Source organism: Gopherus flavomarginatus, chromosome 13 (genome assembly GCF_025201925.1).
Source record: "Gopherus flavomarginatus isolate rGopFla2 chromosome 13, rGopFla2.mat.asm, whole genome shotgun sequence".
NCBI lineage: Eukaryota > Metazoa > Chordata > Testudines > Testudinidae > Gopherus > Gopherus flavomarginatus.
In genome coordinates this window covers 498,926-515,530 of record NC_066629.1, presented here as the reverse complement: position 1 = coordinate 515,530, position 16,605 = coordinate 498,926, and positions in this window count along the sequence as shown.

Sequence of the window (16,605 nt, the reverse complement as noted above, 5' to 3'; positions counted from 1 at the left end):
TGAACGTATACCCCATTGCCACCCTGGTACTCCCCCACATATGTGCTCTCCTATCTCTGCTCAAGAAGGAAAACAGGAGCTCCTCTGCAGATGGTAATTGCATCCTTATAGGAAGTGTACAATGAAGCTTGTGATTCTTTATTTTATCTTTCAGGTGCCGGAGAATCCACTAATCGATCCCATGACCAATGACACATTGTGGGCAGAATGGCTACTCTTTCAATTCTCAGCCAGTGGTCGAATGTAACTCGCATAGCGAGACTTTGTATGGTGATCTGCAGTTCTCCGCTGATTGCCTCTTTCTGGCCAAAAGAGGCAGTGAGATAACACAGTGTAGTTAACTGAGAAAGGAGACCTTTTCTAATTGTTACCAAGTTCATTTTGGCTACAGTTTTATTAAGAGTTTTAATAGTAATAAACAAAAGCAATGCTCCCTGAGGTTCTTGCAGCTCACAGGCTTTAACTGGGATAATGTAAACCTGTGTAACCTGTTGCAAGTATTTAGTGACTGGGTCTATGGAAGTAAAATTGTTCGGGTCACCCCATATTCATAACTGGGGTATATCTGGATGAGATAGTTCTGGGTCCATCTGTTGTTGTTGTTTAATGAAGTTGTGTAAAAAGCCCATTATTTCAAAGGGAGTAAAACCTCAGAAATGTCATCTGCAGTGTGGATGCCCTGTGGGTTTCTTAGGGCTGGAGAATTTGGGACCCAGCTGAGTCTCAGTACAAAGCTGCCTCCTGCTGCCTCTGCAGTTCACCTCTGCTGGGAATTCTGGGGCACTCCAAATCCCATAGTGCCACAGATCACACAGTTTGGAGCACTATAGAATTCATAGCACCCAACAAAACTTTATTAGAGAGGATGAGATGGGGAAAACCAGATTGTCAGGGCCGAGTAGCAGGTGGACTTTGAATTTCGCATGAAGGTCAGAGGAATGGAGAGGGTGGGGACATCTGAACCCTTTCAATTCACACTGAGAATTCCCAAGTCCAGCTGGACAGGAGCTCTGCAACTGGTCTTAATGGTTGCCTTTCCCACAGTCTGCAGAAGACTGAAACCAAAGGCCTGATTCTCTACTGTCTTGCTCTTACACCTGTACAAAGTGAATGTAGAACGCTGCCATTTTCATTGGGTAGCATATTACATTGACTTTGCATTTATTTTGTAGGTGCAAATGACTGCTTGAGGTGCAGGCAGTGGAGAAGCAGGCCCTGTATGTCCCCAAGTATCTTGCAAAGCAGCTTTTGGGTTGTGCAGCCCCAGATTCTGTCTGACTGCAGAAGTATGTGGTCTCTAATAGAAATTGGTAACTGTATTCAGCTGAAGTTTAATACCTGAATTTTGAGCAAATATCGGAGGCTCCTCACAGCTCTGATCGGGGGAGTACACTGCTAACAGTTCCTCTATCCAGATAATTTATCCCAAACCAGCCTCCAAGCCGTCTGCTTCTGCTCCCTCTCCATTGTGTTCTTTTGTTATATCACAGCTCAGGAGCCCTACACTTTTCCTTTTATCTCACCCTGGGGCTAGAAAATGGAAATTGTGAGAGAAAAGGGGTGCGGGAGGGATGTTTAATTTGCACCCAGGCTTAAAAACACTGAGGGGTAAATCATTGCTTAGCTTTTTAAGTATTTACCACAATTGTGTATTTTTTTAAAAAAGATTCTGGCTCACAAAAGAGGATCCTCCCTGCCCAGAGTCCAGGCCTGGGGTTCACTGGTGGATGTGTTGTAATGAAGGAAGTTTGCAAATAAAGGTTATGAATGACATCTCTCTCCATGGTTCATTTTCCACAGAGTAGAATATTATGTGGTTATAAAAAGACTTCTAAAAAGCATAATTCCACCAGGCGTCATGCACATTTGTGGTGTGAACCTGCTACTGCGGGATATGCAGGGAGCTCTCTCAGGAGTCCATCTCTGTGGTCCTTACCTAAGTCTCAGTACCTGCTCTGGCATTTGATCACTTTTCCTAAGGTGGTTTCCAGACCTTTTGCATCTGAGAGACTTGTGTTTGGAGATTGTTGTTTTGTAACGAGAGGGATTTAGATTAATTGGAATGTATATGTGGTCAGGAGGGGAGCAGTCATTTGATGTAGTGGAGGCAGAGGGCCTCTTTCAAGTCATTTTGAAACGTGTTCTTCCTATCATACCAGACTGGTTTTGTGCTGTCATTTTCTATACTGACTGGCTAGTTAACCCATCCCTTCCATGTGTAGAACAGTCTTGCAGCATGGAAGGGCTGCCACAGGACACTTGTCATTTGTAAAAACTACACAAATAATAAAATGCAGTGAAGAAAATGCTGGTCCCTTTAGAGAGCTGATGTTTCAAAGCAAGTCTCAGTCCTGCGTCCTTCTGCCTCCTGATTGGGTGTGGCTCCTGGTCTGCCTTTAGCAACAGAGACAGATATATCCATCTCCTTTGCAATTGACTGTAGCATGCTGTTGGGAGGTGCAGGGCTCCAGGTAACTGGCAATATGGCGTGGGGTCGGAAGTTTACATTCTCAGGCCTACGACTGCCTTTCGAGCTAAACAATATGTTCATTTAAAGTTAGCATGAGTACATGTAATCATTTACCATTTTCTTGTGTTCTTTTGTTTATGGTACAAGATGTAATTGATCAAATGCGGGGGGTCAGTAGTATGGGTTAAGGATATAGTTAATTAAAAGATCTGGTAGTTAATGAATTGTAAATGATGAATTGTAGCACCTGTGAACATCTTTGTAAACAAGTAAGGTATATAAGACATGGCAACGGATAGTGATTCGTGCATGATCGGAGATTTTACATCTCCTTGCACCTTATTTGACTCAAATAAAGATACTTGCTTCTCCACTCCGGTGTGGTCATTGGGGATACGCACACCGGGCAAACGAACCCCAACTGTTGCCCCCTGCAACAATGCTGTCGAGCCATAGCAACAGTGGAAGATGGCTCTGTCTGACAGATATACTGCACTGTGCTCAGTCACACTGGTGTCAAATCCAGAGTTGAAATGGACTTCTGTTTCCATTCATGAGGGATCCTGGTAAATGTAGAGCTAGGACACCAGAGAAGGTATTTTATCACTTACCCTAAGAGAATAAGCTTCCAATGTCATTCTCTATGATACAGTCATTCTGTGGTATCTGATGTATATACATGGAACCATGGAGGGTTCCATGTCATTGTTACTGAAAAAGCAGCAAAGAATCCTGTGGCACCTTATAGACTAACACACATTTTGGAGCACGAGCTTTCGTGGGTGAATACCCACTTCATCAGATGCAACTAGTGGAAATTTCCAGGGGCAGGTATATATATGCAAGCAAGCTACAGATAATGAGGTTAGTTCAATCAGGGAGGATGAGGCCCTGTTCTAGGGGTTGAGGTGTGAAAACCAAGGGAGGAGAAACTGGTTTTGTAATTGGCAAGCCATTCACAGTCTCTGTTTAATCCTGAGCTGAAGGTGTCAAATTTGCAGATGAACTGAAGCTCAGCAGTTTCTCTTTGAAGTCTGGTCCTGAAGCTTTTTTGCTTCAGGATGGCCACCTTAAGGTCTGCTATAGTGTGGCCATGGAGGTTGAAGTGTTCTCCTACAGGTTTTTGTATATTTCCATTCCAAATATCTGATTTGTGTCCATTTATCCTTTTCCGCAGAGACTGTCCAGTTTGGCCGAAGTACATAGCAGAGGGGCATTGCAGGCATATGATGGCATATATTACATCAGTGGATGTGCAAGTGAATGAACTGGTGATGGTGTGGCTGATCCGGTTAGGTCCTGTGATGGTGTCGCTGGTGTAGATATGTGGGCAGAGTTGGCATCGAGGTTTGTTGCATGGATTGGTTCCTGAGCTAGAGTTACTATGGTGCGGTGTGAGCCAGGGACACATGGGGGAGCACAGGAGCGATAGGCCCGGAGTGGGGGGCTGGTGTAAAGGGGAGACTCCATGTTAGCCCCTGGGATCCTGACACCCCCTTGTCCGCCGCCCAGGCCTGGATGGGGCCATGCTTTGGCCCTCCAGGCTCTGTTACACTGCTGTGGGCGTGGCTAACGCAGTGGGCGGAGCCCTTGGGAACCAGACCCCTGGCAGACAGCTTGGGGCAGGCTGCAGGCAGCTGTATCTGGAATCAGTTCTGGGACAGAGGTAAGGGCAGCTGGCTGGGCGCCTCTGGGAGGGGCCTGGTCTGAAATGCAGGGCTGGTGCAGCCTGCTCCCCAGCTGGTTTAAAAGCTCCCCTGGAGGAAGCAGCCTTGGTAGGGGTCTCTGGTTCTGGCTCCACACAGGGGGCTGAACCCATGACAGCTCCAGCCCCCCATGGCCTGAGTCTTGTCTTGGGGGGCGCTGGACACTGTGTAACACTGGCAGGGCTGGAGCCAGGCGGCTGTGGGAGATGCCAGCAGGACGGGCTGGGTGCTGGGGGAAGATCAGCCTGGATTACCTGTCCCCAGCTGGGCCTTTGGTCCCAGTCTGGATGGGCTGGGGTGATTCTCCTGAGGGACCAGCTGGCTTCTGCTCTCCCAGCACCACCTGGTGAGGGGCAGGGGGTTGGAGCGAGCGAGTTAGGGGCCTCGGGCTCATGGGCTGTGCTTGTGTAGGCCTCGCCCTGGCTTGTTGGTGTAGCTGGCCGCTGGGCTGCAATTCAGTCAATGCTGAAATGTCAGGGAATGTTCCAGGCACCCCCGGCTGCTCTGGGAGCACATGGAGCCCTGCCCCTGCCATCTCTTTAGCCCACCAGAGCTCCAGCTGCCTGGGCAGTTGCCTAGAGCTCAGACTGGCTGATTGCACCCATTAGCCCCTCACAGGATAACAGTAGCTGGCCCATCCTCCCGCACACTGAATGCTTATCTCCCCAGGGTGGGGAAATGGGGGCGTGGCCTGGGCACACCCTACTCTGGCTGGGGGAGGCTGGTGTGGAGGGAAGCGGCCTGGGGGACCCAGAAATCTGAGAATGGGGGTGCACACAGACACCTGGGTCTGGGAAGGGGGGGTGCAGACAGCTGCTGGCATGAGCCTGGTATGGGAGGGAGCACGCAGCCCGCTGTCAGGGGGAGTAGTGGGGAGTCCCTGAAATAATAGGGGGCAGGGAGAGGGGCTCCTGGAAGGAACGAGGAGATGCATGGCACCCCGGTTATGCATTGAACTCTGCGGCATGTGGCCCCCTGGCACTTTTCTGAGGGCATTAGCACCAGCACCTGTAGGCCTCTGAGCAGCCAGCCCCTGTGTGGGGATGAGAGTTGTGGGAGGCAGAGATACCTACGTCCAGGTTGGACGGCTCCCAGGAGGGCTTAGGGGGTTTATGGGGTGCACAGATACCTAAGTCCAGGCTGTAGGGGTCCCGGGGGGGATTAGGGGGTTTGTGAGTGTCTCAAATACTTAGGTCCGGCCTGTACGGTTCCCGGGCGGATTAGGGGGTTCCTCTGGGGCACAGATATATACGTCCAGGCTGCAGGGGTTGCGGGGTGCTCTTGGGGGTTTGTGAGGGGCACAAACATTGACGTGGAGACTGGAGGTGTCCCTGGGGAGCTTAGAGGGTTCGTGTGGGGCACAGAAACCTACGTCCAGGCTGTAGGGGTTCCTGTGGGGTTAGGTGGTTTCTGAGGGGCACAGAACCTATCTCCAGGTTGTAGTGGTCCCTCGGTTGCTTAGGGAGTTTATGGGGTGTCCAAATACCTATGTCCAGGCTGAAGGGGTCCCTGGGGGTCTTAGGGGGTCTTCAGATACACAGATACCAATGTCCATGGTGTTGAGGGCCCAGGGGTAATAGGGGGTTCAGGGGGGCATAGATACCTTTCTCCAGGTTGTAGGGGTCCCTGGGGGGCTTAGGGGGTTGTGGTGGACCCAGATATCTACGACCAGTCTGGAGAGATCCCTGGGTGGCTTATGTGGTTTGTGGGTTGTACAGATACCTACTTCCAGACTGGAGGGGTCCTGTGATACTTATGGGATATGTTGGGGGGCAGAGATAGCTACATCCAGGCCGTAGCAGTCCCAGGGGGGCTTAAGGGGTCTTATGAGACAAAGATACCCACGTCCAGGCTGTAGTGGTCCCAGGGAGCTTAGAGGAGTTTGGGGGGCACAGATACATACGTCCAGGCTGTAGTGGTGCCAGCGGGGATAAGGGGTTTTCTGAGGAAGGGGTTTTCTGAGGGGCAAAGATATCTTTGTCTAGCCTGCAGGGTTCCCTGGGGGGCTTAGGCGATTATTGGGGGGCACACATACATAGGTCCAGTCTGGAGGGGTCCCGGGGGGGCTTAGAGGGTTGTGGGGGATAAAGATACGTTTGTTCCGGCTGGAGGGGTTCTTGAGGGGGCTTAGGGGAGTTCGTGGAGGGCACAGATGCGTACATCCTGGCTGTAGGGGTGCAAGGGGGCTTAGGGGAGTTCGTGGAGGGCACAGATACCGACATCCTGGCTGTAGGGGTGCAAGGGAGCTTCAGGGGGAGGGATAGCTCAGTGGTTTGAGCATTGGCTTGCTAAACTTAGGGTTGTGAGTTCAATCCTTGAGGGGGCCACTTAGGGATCTGGAGCAAAAATCAGTGCTTGGTCCTGCTAGTGAAGGCAGGGGGCAGGACTTGATGACCTTTTGAGGTCCCTTCCAGTTCTAGGAGATAGGTATATCTCCAATTATTATATTATATATTATAGGCTTAGGATTCCTATGGGAAGGGCACTTGGAGCTAGGGTAAGAATTCCTATGGTTAGGGCTTTCCACCTGAGTGTAAGGGTTCCTAAGGGTAGGACACTTGGAGCTAGGGTTAGGGTTCCTATGGGTAGAGCACTTGGAGCTAGGGTTAGATTTCCTATGGTTAGGGTTCCCATCCTCGGGTTAGAGTATCTAAGAGTAGGGCACTTGGAACTAGGGTTAGGGTTCCTATATGTAGGGCAATTGGAGCTAGGGTTACAGTTTCTAAGGGTAGGGAACTTGCAGGTAGGGTGAGGGTTCATAAGGGTAGGACATTTGGAGTAAGGGTTAGGGTTTCCACAGCTAGGGCACCCCACCCTAGGGTTAGGGTTCCTATGGGTAGAGTTTCCTGCCCTAGGGTTAGGGTTCCAAAGGGTAGGGTACTTAGAGCTAGGGTTAGAGTTCCAATGGGTAGGGCTTCCCACCCTAGGATTAGGGTTCGAAAGGGTAGGGTACTTGGAGCTAGGGTTAGGGTTCCGGAGGGTAGGGCACTTGGAGCTAGGATTAGAATGCCTATGGGTAGGACTACCGGCCCTAGGCTTCTGGTTCCTATGGATATGGCACTTGGAGGTAGGGTTAGAGTTTCTAAGGGTAGGGCTTCCTACCCTAGGGTTAGGGTTCCTAAGGGTAGGGTACTTGGAGCTAGGGTTAGGGTTCCTGTCGTTAGGACACTTCGAGGTAGGGTTAAAGTCCCTATGGATAGGGCACTTGGAGCTAGAGTTAGGGTTCTTATGGGTTAGGCTGCCCACCCTAGGGTTAGGTTTCCTATATGTAGGGTACTTGGAGCTAGGGTTAGAGTTCCTATGCCTAGGGCATTTGGAGCTAGGGTTAGGGTTCCTATAGGTAGGGCACTTGGAACTACGGGTAGGGTTCCTAATGGGTAGGTCTTCCTGCACTAGGGTCAGGATTTCTATGGGTAGGGCACTTGGAGCTAGGGTTAGGGTTCCCATGCGTAGGGCATTTGGAGCTTGGGTTATTGTTCCTACGGGTAGGGCACTTGGAGATAGGGTTAGGGTTCTTACAGTTAGGGCTTCCCGTCCTAAGGGTAGGATTTCTATGGGTAGGGCACTTGGAGCAAGGATTAGGGTTCTATGGGTAGGGCATTTGGTGCTAGGTTAATAGTTCTAACGGGTAGTGCACCCTGACCTAGCGATTGGGTTCCTAAGCGTAGGGTACTTGGAGCTAGTGTTAGGGTTCCTATGTTTAGGGCTTTCCTTCCTAGGGTTAGTGTTCCAAAGGGTAGGGCACTTGGAGCTGGGTTAGCGTTCCTATCGTTAGGACACTTCAAGTTAGAGTTAGAGTTCCTATGGATAGGGCACTTGGAGCGAGGGTGAGGCTTCCTATGGGTAGGGCACTTGGAGCTAGGGTTATGTTTCCTATGGGTAGGGCTTCACTCCCTAGGGTTAGGGTTCCTATGGGTAGGGCACTTGGAGCTAGGGTTAGGTTTCCTATGGGTAGGGCTTCACTTCCTAGGGTTAGGGTTCCTATGCGTAGGGCACTTGGAGCTAGGGTTAGGTTTCCTATGGGTAGGGCTTCACTCCCTAGGTTTAAGGTTCCTATAGGTAGGGCACCTGGAGCTAGGGTAAGGGTTTCTATGGGAAGTGCGCCCCGCACTAGGGTTATGGTTCCTAAGGATATGGTACTTGGAGCTAGGCTTAAGGTTCCTTTGTCTAGGGCACTTGGAGCTAGGGTTAGGGTTCCTGTGCAAAGGATGACTCGCCCTAGGGGTTTGTTTCCTAAGAGTAGGGTACTTGGAGCTAGGGTTTGGGTTCCTATGGGTAGGACTTCCTGCCCAAGGGTTAGGTTTCCTATGGGTAGGGCACTTGGAGCTAAGGTTAGGGTTCCTAGGGGTAGGGCACTTGGACTAGCGTTAGGGTTCCTATGAGTAGGGCACTTGGAGCTAGTGTTAGGGTTCCTATGCATAGGGCTTCCTGCCCTAAGGTTAAGATTCCTACGGATAAGGCACTTGGAGCTCGGGTTAGGGTTCCTATGGGTAGGTGACTTGGAGATAGGGTTAGGCTTCCTAGGGGTAGGACACTTGGAGGTAGAGTGAGGGTTTCTATGCGTGGGGCTTCCCACCCTAGGGTTAGGTTTCCGAAGAATAGAGCACTTGGAACTAGGCTTATGGTTCCTATGAATAGTGCACTTGGAGCTAGGATAAGGGTTCCTATGGGTAGGTTACTAGGAGCTAGGGATAGTGTTCCTATGGGTAGGGCACTTGGAGCTAGGGTTAGTGTTCCTATGGGTAGGGCTTCCCACCCTAGGGTTATTTTTCCTATAGGTAGGGCAGTTGGAGCTATGGTTAGGATTCCCATGGGTAGGGCATTTGGAGCTAGGGTTAGGTTTCCCATGGGTAGGGCATTTGGAGCTAGGGTTAAGTTTCCTACGGGTAGGGCTTCCTGCCCTAGGGTTAGGGTTCCTATGGGTAGGGCACTTGGAGCTATGGTTAGGATTCCCATGGATAGGGCATTTGAAGCTAGGGCTAATGTTCCTATGGGTAGGGCTTCCCACCCTAGGGTTAGTTTTTCTATAGGTTGGGCAGTTGGAGCTATGGTTAGGATTCCCATGGGTAGAGCATTTGGAGCTAGGGTTAGGTTTCCTACAGGTAGGGCTTCCCACCCTAGGGTTAGGGTTTCTAAGGGTAGGGCACTTGGAGCTAGGGTTAGGATTCCTATGGGTAGGACTTCCTGCCCTAAGGTTAGGGTACCTAAGGGTAGGGCTGTTGGAACTAGGGTTAGGGTTTCTATGGGTGGGTGATTTGGAGCTAGGGTTATGGTTCCTATGGGTGGGTCACTTGGAGCTAGGGTTAGAGTTCCTATGGATAGGGCTTACAGCCCTAGGGTTAAGTTTCCTTTGGGTAGGACACTTGGAGTTAGGGTTAGGGTTCCGATGGGTAGGGCACCCCGCCCTAGGGTTAGGGTTCCGATGGGTAGGGCCCTTGGAGCTAAGGTTAGTGTTCCTATGGGTAGGGCACTTGGAGCTAGGGTTAGGGTTCCTGTCGGCAGGGATTCCCGCCCTAGGGTTATGGTTCCTAAGGGTAGGGCATTTGTTGCTAAGGTTAGCGTTCCTATGTGTAGGGCTTCCCACCCTAATGTTAGGGTTCCTATAGGTAGGATACTTTGAGCTACGGTTAGAGTTCCTATGGGTAGGGCATCCCAACATAAGGTTAGAGTACTTAAGGGTAGGGCACTTGGATCTAGGGTTAAGGTTCCTATAGGTAGGGCTCTTGGAGCTAGATTAGGGTTCCTATGGGTAGGGCACTTGGAGTTAGGGTTAGAGTTCCTATAGGGAGGGCTTCCTGTTGTAGGGTTAGGGTTCCTGTGGGTAGAGAGCCCTGCCCTAGGTTTAGGCTTCCTTTGGGTAGGGCACATGGAGCTAGAGTTAGGGTTCCTGTGCGTAGGGCTTCCCGCCCTAGGGTTAGGGTTTCTAAGGATAGGGCACTTGGAGCTAGGATTAGGGTTGCTATGAGAAGGGCACGTGGAGGTAAGATTAGGGTTCCTATGGGTAGGGCTTCCCGCCCTAGGGTGAGGGTTCCAATGAGTAGGCTACTTGGAGCTAGGGTTGGGTTTCCTATGTGAAGGGTGCCCTGACCTGGGGTTACGGTTCCTAAGGGTAGAGTACTTTGAGCTAGGGTGAGGGTTCCTATGGGTAGGACACTTGGAGCTAGGGTTAGGGTTGCAATGCATAGTGCACTTGTGCTAGGGTTAGGGTTTCTAACGGAAGAGCATTTGCAATTAGGGTGAGGGTTCATAAGGGTAGGGCACTTGGAGTTAGGGATAGGGTTCCTACGGGCAGGTCGCCTGGCTGGAGTGTTAGGGTTCCTATGGGTAGGTCACTTGGAGCTAGCATTAGAGTTCCTATGGGTAGGGCTTCCCACCCTAGGGTTAGGGTCCCCAAGGGTAGGGCATTTGGAACTAGGGTTAGGATTCCCTATTGGTAGGACACTTGGAGCTAGGTTTAGGGTTACTATGAGTAGGGCACTTGGAGCTAGGGTGAGGGTTCCTAAAGCCAGCCCTTACTCTCCCATCCCCCACACAGAGAGTCCCTACTGTATCACAGTAAAGCAGAAAGCAATTCCCGCATGGAACAACAGTGTCACCATGTGGCCAAGCGGGGTAATGCACAGAGGTTTTCCCTCACACAGAAACAGTGTCACCGTGTGGCCACGTGTGGTAATGCACAGAGCATTTCCCACATTGAGCAACAGTGACACTGGGTGGTCACATGTGGTAATGCACAGAGCATTTCTCTCACGGAGCAACAGAGACACCACATGGCCACTACAGATAATGCACCAACGCATTCCCTCACAGAGCAACAGTGACAGTGTGTGACCATGCAAGGAAGTGCACAGAGCATTTCTCTTATAGAGCAACAGTGACACCATGTGGCCACGCCAGGTAATACACAGAGCATTTCTCTCCTAGAGGAACAGTGACCCTATGTGGCCATACCTAGTAATGCACAGAGCACTTCCTGCAGGGTGCAACAGTGATACCTTGTGGTCACGCAGGGTAATGTATGGAGCATTTCCCTCACGGAGCTACAGTGACATTGTGTGGCCACTCAGGGTAATGCACAGAGCATTTCGTGCATGGAACAACAGTGACACTGTGTGGTCATGGATGGTAATGCACAGAGCATTTTGTGCATGGAACAACAGTGACACTGTGTGGCCACGCTGAGTAATGCACAGAGCATCACACCTACGTAGAGACTGTAGAGATCCCTGGGGTACTTAGGGGGCGTGGGGGGCACAGGTAGATAAGTCCAGGCTGGAGGCATTCCGGGGGAGCTTAGGGCTTTCATAGGGTCACAGATACCTACGTCTAGGCTGGTCGGGACCCTGGGGGAGTTAGGGAGGTTTGGGGGGCCATAGGTATCTATGTCCGGACTGTAGAGGTCCCGGTGGGGATTAAGGGCTTCGTAGGTGTCCCGGGGGGGTGTTAAGGGTTCGGGGGAGCACAGATATCTACATCCAGGCTGTAGGGGTACCTCGGGGGCTTAGGGGGGTTGTGGGGACCACATATTCCTACATTCAGGCTGTAGGGGTCCCAGAGGGGCTTAGTGGGTTCGTGGAGGGCACAGATACCTACGTACAGGCTGTAGGAGTCCCTGTGGGGCTTGGGAGGTTCATGGGGGTCACAGATACCTACATCCCGATTGGAGGGGTCCTGGGAAGGACTAAGGAGTTTCTGGGGGCCACAGATACCTAGGTCCAGGTTGTAGAGGTCCCTGGGTGGGTTTTGGCTTCGTGGGAGGCACAGATACCTATCTTCAGTCTGTAGTTGTTCCTGGGGGGTTTATGGGGTTTTGGGGGGGGACCAGATACCTACGTCCAGGATGGAGGGATCCCTTGCGGGCTTAGTGGGTTTGTGGGGAGCACAGATACCTACGTCCAGGCTGTACGGGTCTCGAGGGGGATTAGGGGTCGTGGAGGGCACTTGTACCTACATCCAGGCTGGAGGGCTCCCAGGGGGTGATTACAGGGTTCGTGGGGGGCACAGATACCTATGTCCAGTTTATACAGGTCCCAGGGGGGCTTCGGGGGTCGTGGGTTTCAGAGATACCTACGTCCAGGCTGTAGGGATCCCTGGGGAATTAGGGGGATTGTGGAAGGCACAGATATGTACGTACAGACTGGAGGAGTCCCGGGGGCCTTAGGAGGATTATGGTGGTTACAGATACCAGCATCCAGGCTGTAGAGGCCCCTGGGGGGCTTACAGGGTTTTTTGGGGGCATAGATACCAATTTATAGGCTGTAGGGGACTGTGGGGGGCTTAGAGGGTTCGTGGGGGCCACAGATACCTATCTCCATGCTGCTGGGGTTCCTGGGGGCTTACGGGGTTTGTGGGAGGCATAGATACCTACCTCCAGGCTGGAGGGGTCTCGGGGGGGCTTAGGTGTTCGGGTATGAACCACTGTTGCTTGCCTCGGGCAGCCTCTGTGCCTGCAACAGTTTTTGGCATCCCTGGGTGGGCATCGAGGCTAAAATCAGCCTTGCCCGGACCTCTCTCAGCAGCTGACGGATCACAATGACGACCGACACCCAGCGCGCACCGGTGACTTCATCAGGGGCCTCGGCCAAGATGCGGTTTGATCGACCCTGGAGGGCACAACGGTGCAACGCGCTTGGACAGTGGAGAAGCAGCTGCGGGCGACGGTGCAGAACCGGTCCCTCGGATAAGGTAGGAAAAGTCCAGTTATCTGGATTTTTTTGCCTGTTAGGACCTGGGGATGCCCAGTGTCACCCTAGGATATGGGGCAGGGACAGAGTACAGGCAGGGCATGGTGTACACCCTTGGAATGCATTCTGGCCAATTGGGAACTGTTTAGATCAGATCCACTAACTAAAAGCAAATTAAAAAGATTCCGTACAGTAGACTGGCCTCAATATCAACTAGAAGGTCAGGAAAGGTGGCCACCGGAGGGATCACTTAATTACAACACGATCCTTCAGTTACTTCTGTTTTGTCAGCGTACGGGGAAATGGAATGAACATATGTATGCACAGCTGTTTAGGTTGTTAAGAGAAAGGTCAGATCTTTTGCAAAAGTGTAATCTGACTCCGGCAGCTCCAGTAGTCACTACTGGTATTCCCCAGAACGCCCCTCCAATTGTAATGGCAGATTCGGTGTCCCCTTCAGCTGTAACACCCCCACCATATAACGAGAAGGTGCCTAGAGCCACAGGGACTGCCCCCCCGGTGGGATTCTATCCATTAGTTACAAATGCCAGGATAGCCCCCTTACCAGCGGGAGAGGAACCGGCCACTGTCCTGCAAGTTTACAATCATGTTCCTTTTAACCCCGTGGAACTGGCAGCCTTTAAAGCACAGGCTGGGGAATTTTCAATGAACCCAAGCCGGTTTATCTCAGTTTTTGAGGGGTGCCTAGCTAGTCACAAGCCTGACTGGAATGACTGTCAAATCCTTCTAAGAACCCTGTTGTCCGAGATGGAGCGGAATCAGGTTATATCTAAGGCAAGGGAGGAGGCACAGCGGAGACATGAGCGGGACCAAAATACCCCTCATCCCGATGTGGCGGTCCCCCGGCCTGATCCCGAGTGGAACCCTAATGATGCCCCGCAATTCACCCTCCTCACTTCCTATAAGGATTTGATTTTATATGGTGTCTGGCACTCAGTAGTTAGACACAATAACTGGGCCAAGCCCTATAAAATCGTGCAGGAGCCAAAGGAGAGTCCGATTGCTTTTTTGCAGCGTATTTGGGATACCATCTGGCAACATACTAATGCAGATCCCGATGACCAGGCAACTGAGGCAATTGTCAAGGGCATCTTTACTAGCCATGCAGCCCCTGATATTAAAAGGAAATTACAGAAAAAGGAGGACTTAATGGGCATGACTATGGCACAAATTCTGGAAACGGCCAATAAGGCTTATAGCCTCAGAGAAGCAGAAAAGGAAAAGAGACAATTGAAAATGATGGTTGCAGCAGTACAGGCCGGTGGCAAGAGAAGGTTTCAGGAAGGTGGTAGGGGCCGGGGAATGAGAGGCCGTGGGCGTGGGTGCCCTGGTTCACAGGAAAGGCATCTGGGTCGTAACCAGTGTGCTATATGCCGGAAGGAGGGACACTGGAAAAATGAGTGCCCCGAGAGGGAAGGTACCCCCATGATGGCAGCAGAAAATCAAGACTAGGGGTGTCAGGGGAGACGGACCATCCTGCCCCCAGAACACCGAGTAAAAATGCGGGTGGGAAATTCGGAATTAGACTTTCTAATAGACTCTGGAGCAGCACGAACTGCTGTAAACCAACCCCTTCAGCTGCCAGTGGCAGATTCTCTCACTGTAGTGGGTGCTACAGGAAAAGGAGCTGAGTGTCCAGTGTATGCCCCAGCGGAATGTCCGTTGGGAAACAGAACTATATCTCACAAGCTGGTCTACCTCCCTGATTGCCCAACACCCCTGCTAGGACGGGATCTGCTTTGTCGCTTAGGAGCCACCCTGCATTTTACCCAAGACAAAATAACCTCACCTTACCCCCTGAGAATGCTTGGATAATGGCCCTTGCAATTAAGCCTTCAGCTATGCAAGCCCCAGAGTGGAGCCAGTGGAAGGACCAGGTGTACCCCCTGGTATGGGCAACAGGGGTCCCAGGAAAGGCTACCCATCAAACCCCTATTAATATTCAGCTCCTGCCAGGGAAAGGTCCGGTGCGAATCAAGCAGTATCCAATCAAGAGGGAAGCCAGAGAGGGTCTGCAGGGAACTATAGACCGATTTCTACAGTGTGGTGTGCTTCGAGAATGTCAGTCAGCTTGGACACCCCCATCTTGCCTGTGCAGAAACCCGATGGCACGGGTACCGGCTAGTGCAGGACCTGAGGGCGGTTAATGAATGAGTTAAGACTCTGTACCCCCTGGTCCCGAACCCCTATACACTGTTAGCCTCTGTAGGGGGACAGTATACCCATTTTTCAGTTCTTGATTTGAAAGACACTTTCTTCACGATTCCTGTCTATACTGCATCTCAGGAGATTTTCTCCTTCGAGTGGGAGGACAGAAAAAGCGTTAAAAAGCAGCTTTTCTGGACAGTGCTAGCCCAGGGGTTTAAGAATTCCCCCACCCTTTTCAGTCAAGCCCCGGCTAGAGACTTGGAGGAGTGGAACAATGAGGACGAAATTCTCCTCCTGCAGTATGTAGATGACCTGTTAATTGCTGCTGTGGGTCTCACCCTGTGCCTTAAAGCAACTGTGAGCCTTTTGAACTTTGTTGGACTCCAGGGATATCGGGTAGCACAAAGCAAGGCTCAAATTGCTCTCATAGAAGTGCAGTACTTAGGATTTCACCTAAGGAAGGGGGAGCGTCAGCTTTCAAACGAAAGGAAGGAAGCTATCTGTCAAGTGCCTGTCCCAAACAATTGTAAGCGGCTCAGGGCGTTTCTGGGAATGGCAGGCTTCTGCAGAATATGGATCCCTGAATTCGAACTGTGGGCAAAACCACTGTACGGGTGTCTTAAGGAAGCGGATCACAACCCCTTTCACTGGTTCCCAAAAGCTGACAGGGCATTTAAAATTCTAAAAAGAAAACTGATGGAAGCCCCCAGCCCTGGGTCTGCCGGATCTCTCTAAATCATTTCAGCTGTATGTGCATGAAAGGAAAGGGGTGGCTCTGGAAGTGCTTACTCGGTTGTTGGGCACTGTCATAAACAGATAGCTAAGGGTTAATGTTCTTTTACCTGTAAAGGGTTAACACAGGGAACCGAACACCTGACCAGAGGACCAATCAGGAAACAAGACTTTTTCAAATCTGGGTGGAGGGAAGTTTTGGGTGTGAGTTCTTTGTCTTGGTTCGGTGACCCTCTCGGCTCTGAGAGTGATTTTTCTATCTCCAGGCTTTCTAATCTTCTGTTTCCAAGTTGTAAGTACAAGGATAGTAAGACAATAGGTTTATATTGTTTTTTTGTATTTACATGTGTGTAGTTGCTGGAATGTGTTAAATTGTATTCTTTTTGGATAAGGCTGTTTACTCATTTTTTTCCTTTAAGCAATTGACCCTGTATATTGTCATCTTAATACAGAGACTATTTTTAATGTCTTTTTCTTTCTTTTGATATAAAGCTTTCTTTTTAAGACCTGTTGGAGTTTTTCTTTAGTGGGGACTCCAGGGAATTGAGTCTGCAGCTCACCAGGGAATTGGTGGGAAGAAGAAGTCAGGGGGAAAATCTCTTTGTGTTAGATTTACTAAGCTTGACTTTGCATACCCTCTGGGTGAGAGGGAAGAGATATTAGATCTCTCGGTACTTGTGTTTCAAGGACTGGAAGCAGGGAATCTCCTAGGGTCATCCAGGGAGGGGAGCCTGGGAGGAAGTAACAAGGAAACAAGGGGAGGGGGTTATTTCCCTTTGTTGTAAGACTCAAGGCATCTGAGTCTTGGGGTCCTTTGGGAAGGTTTTGGGGAGACCACAGTGAG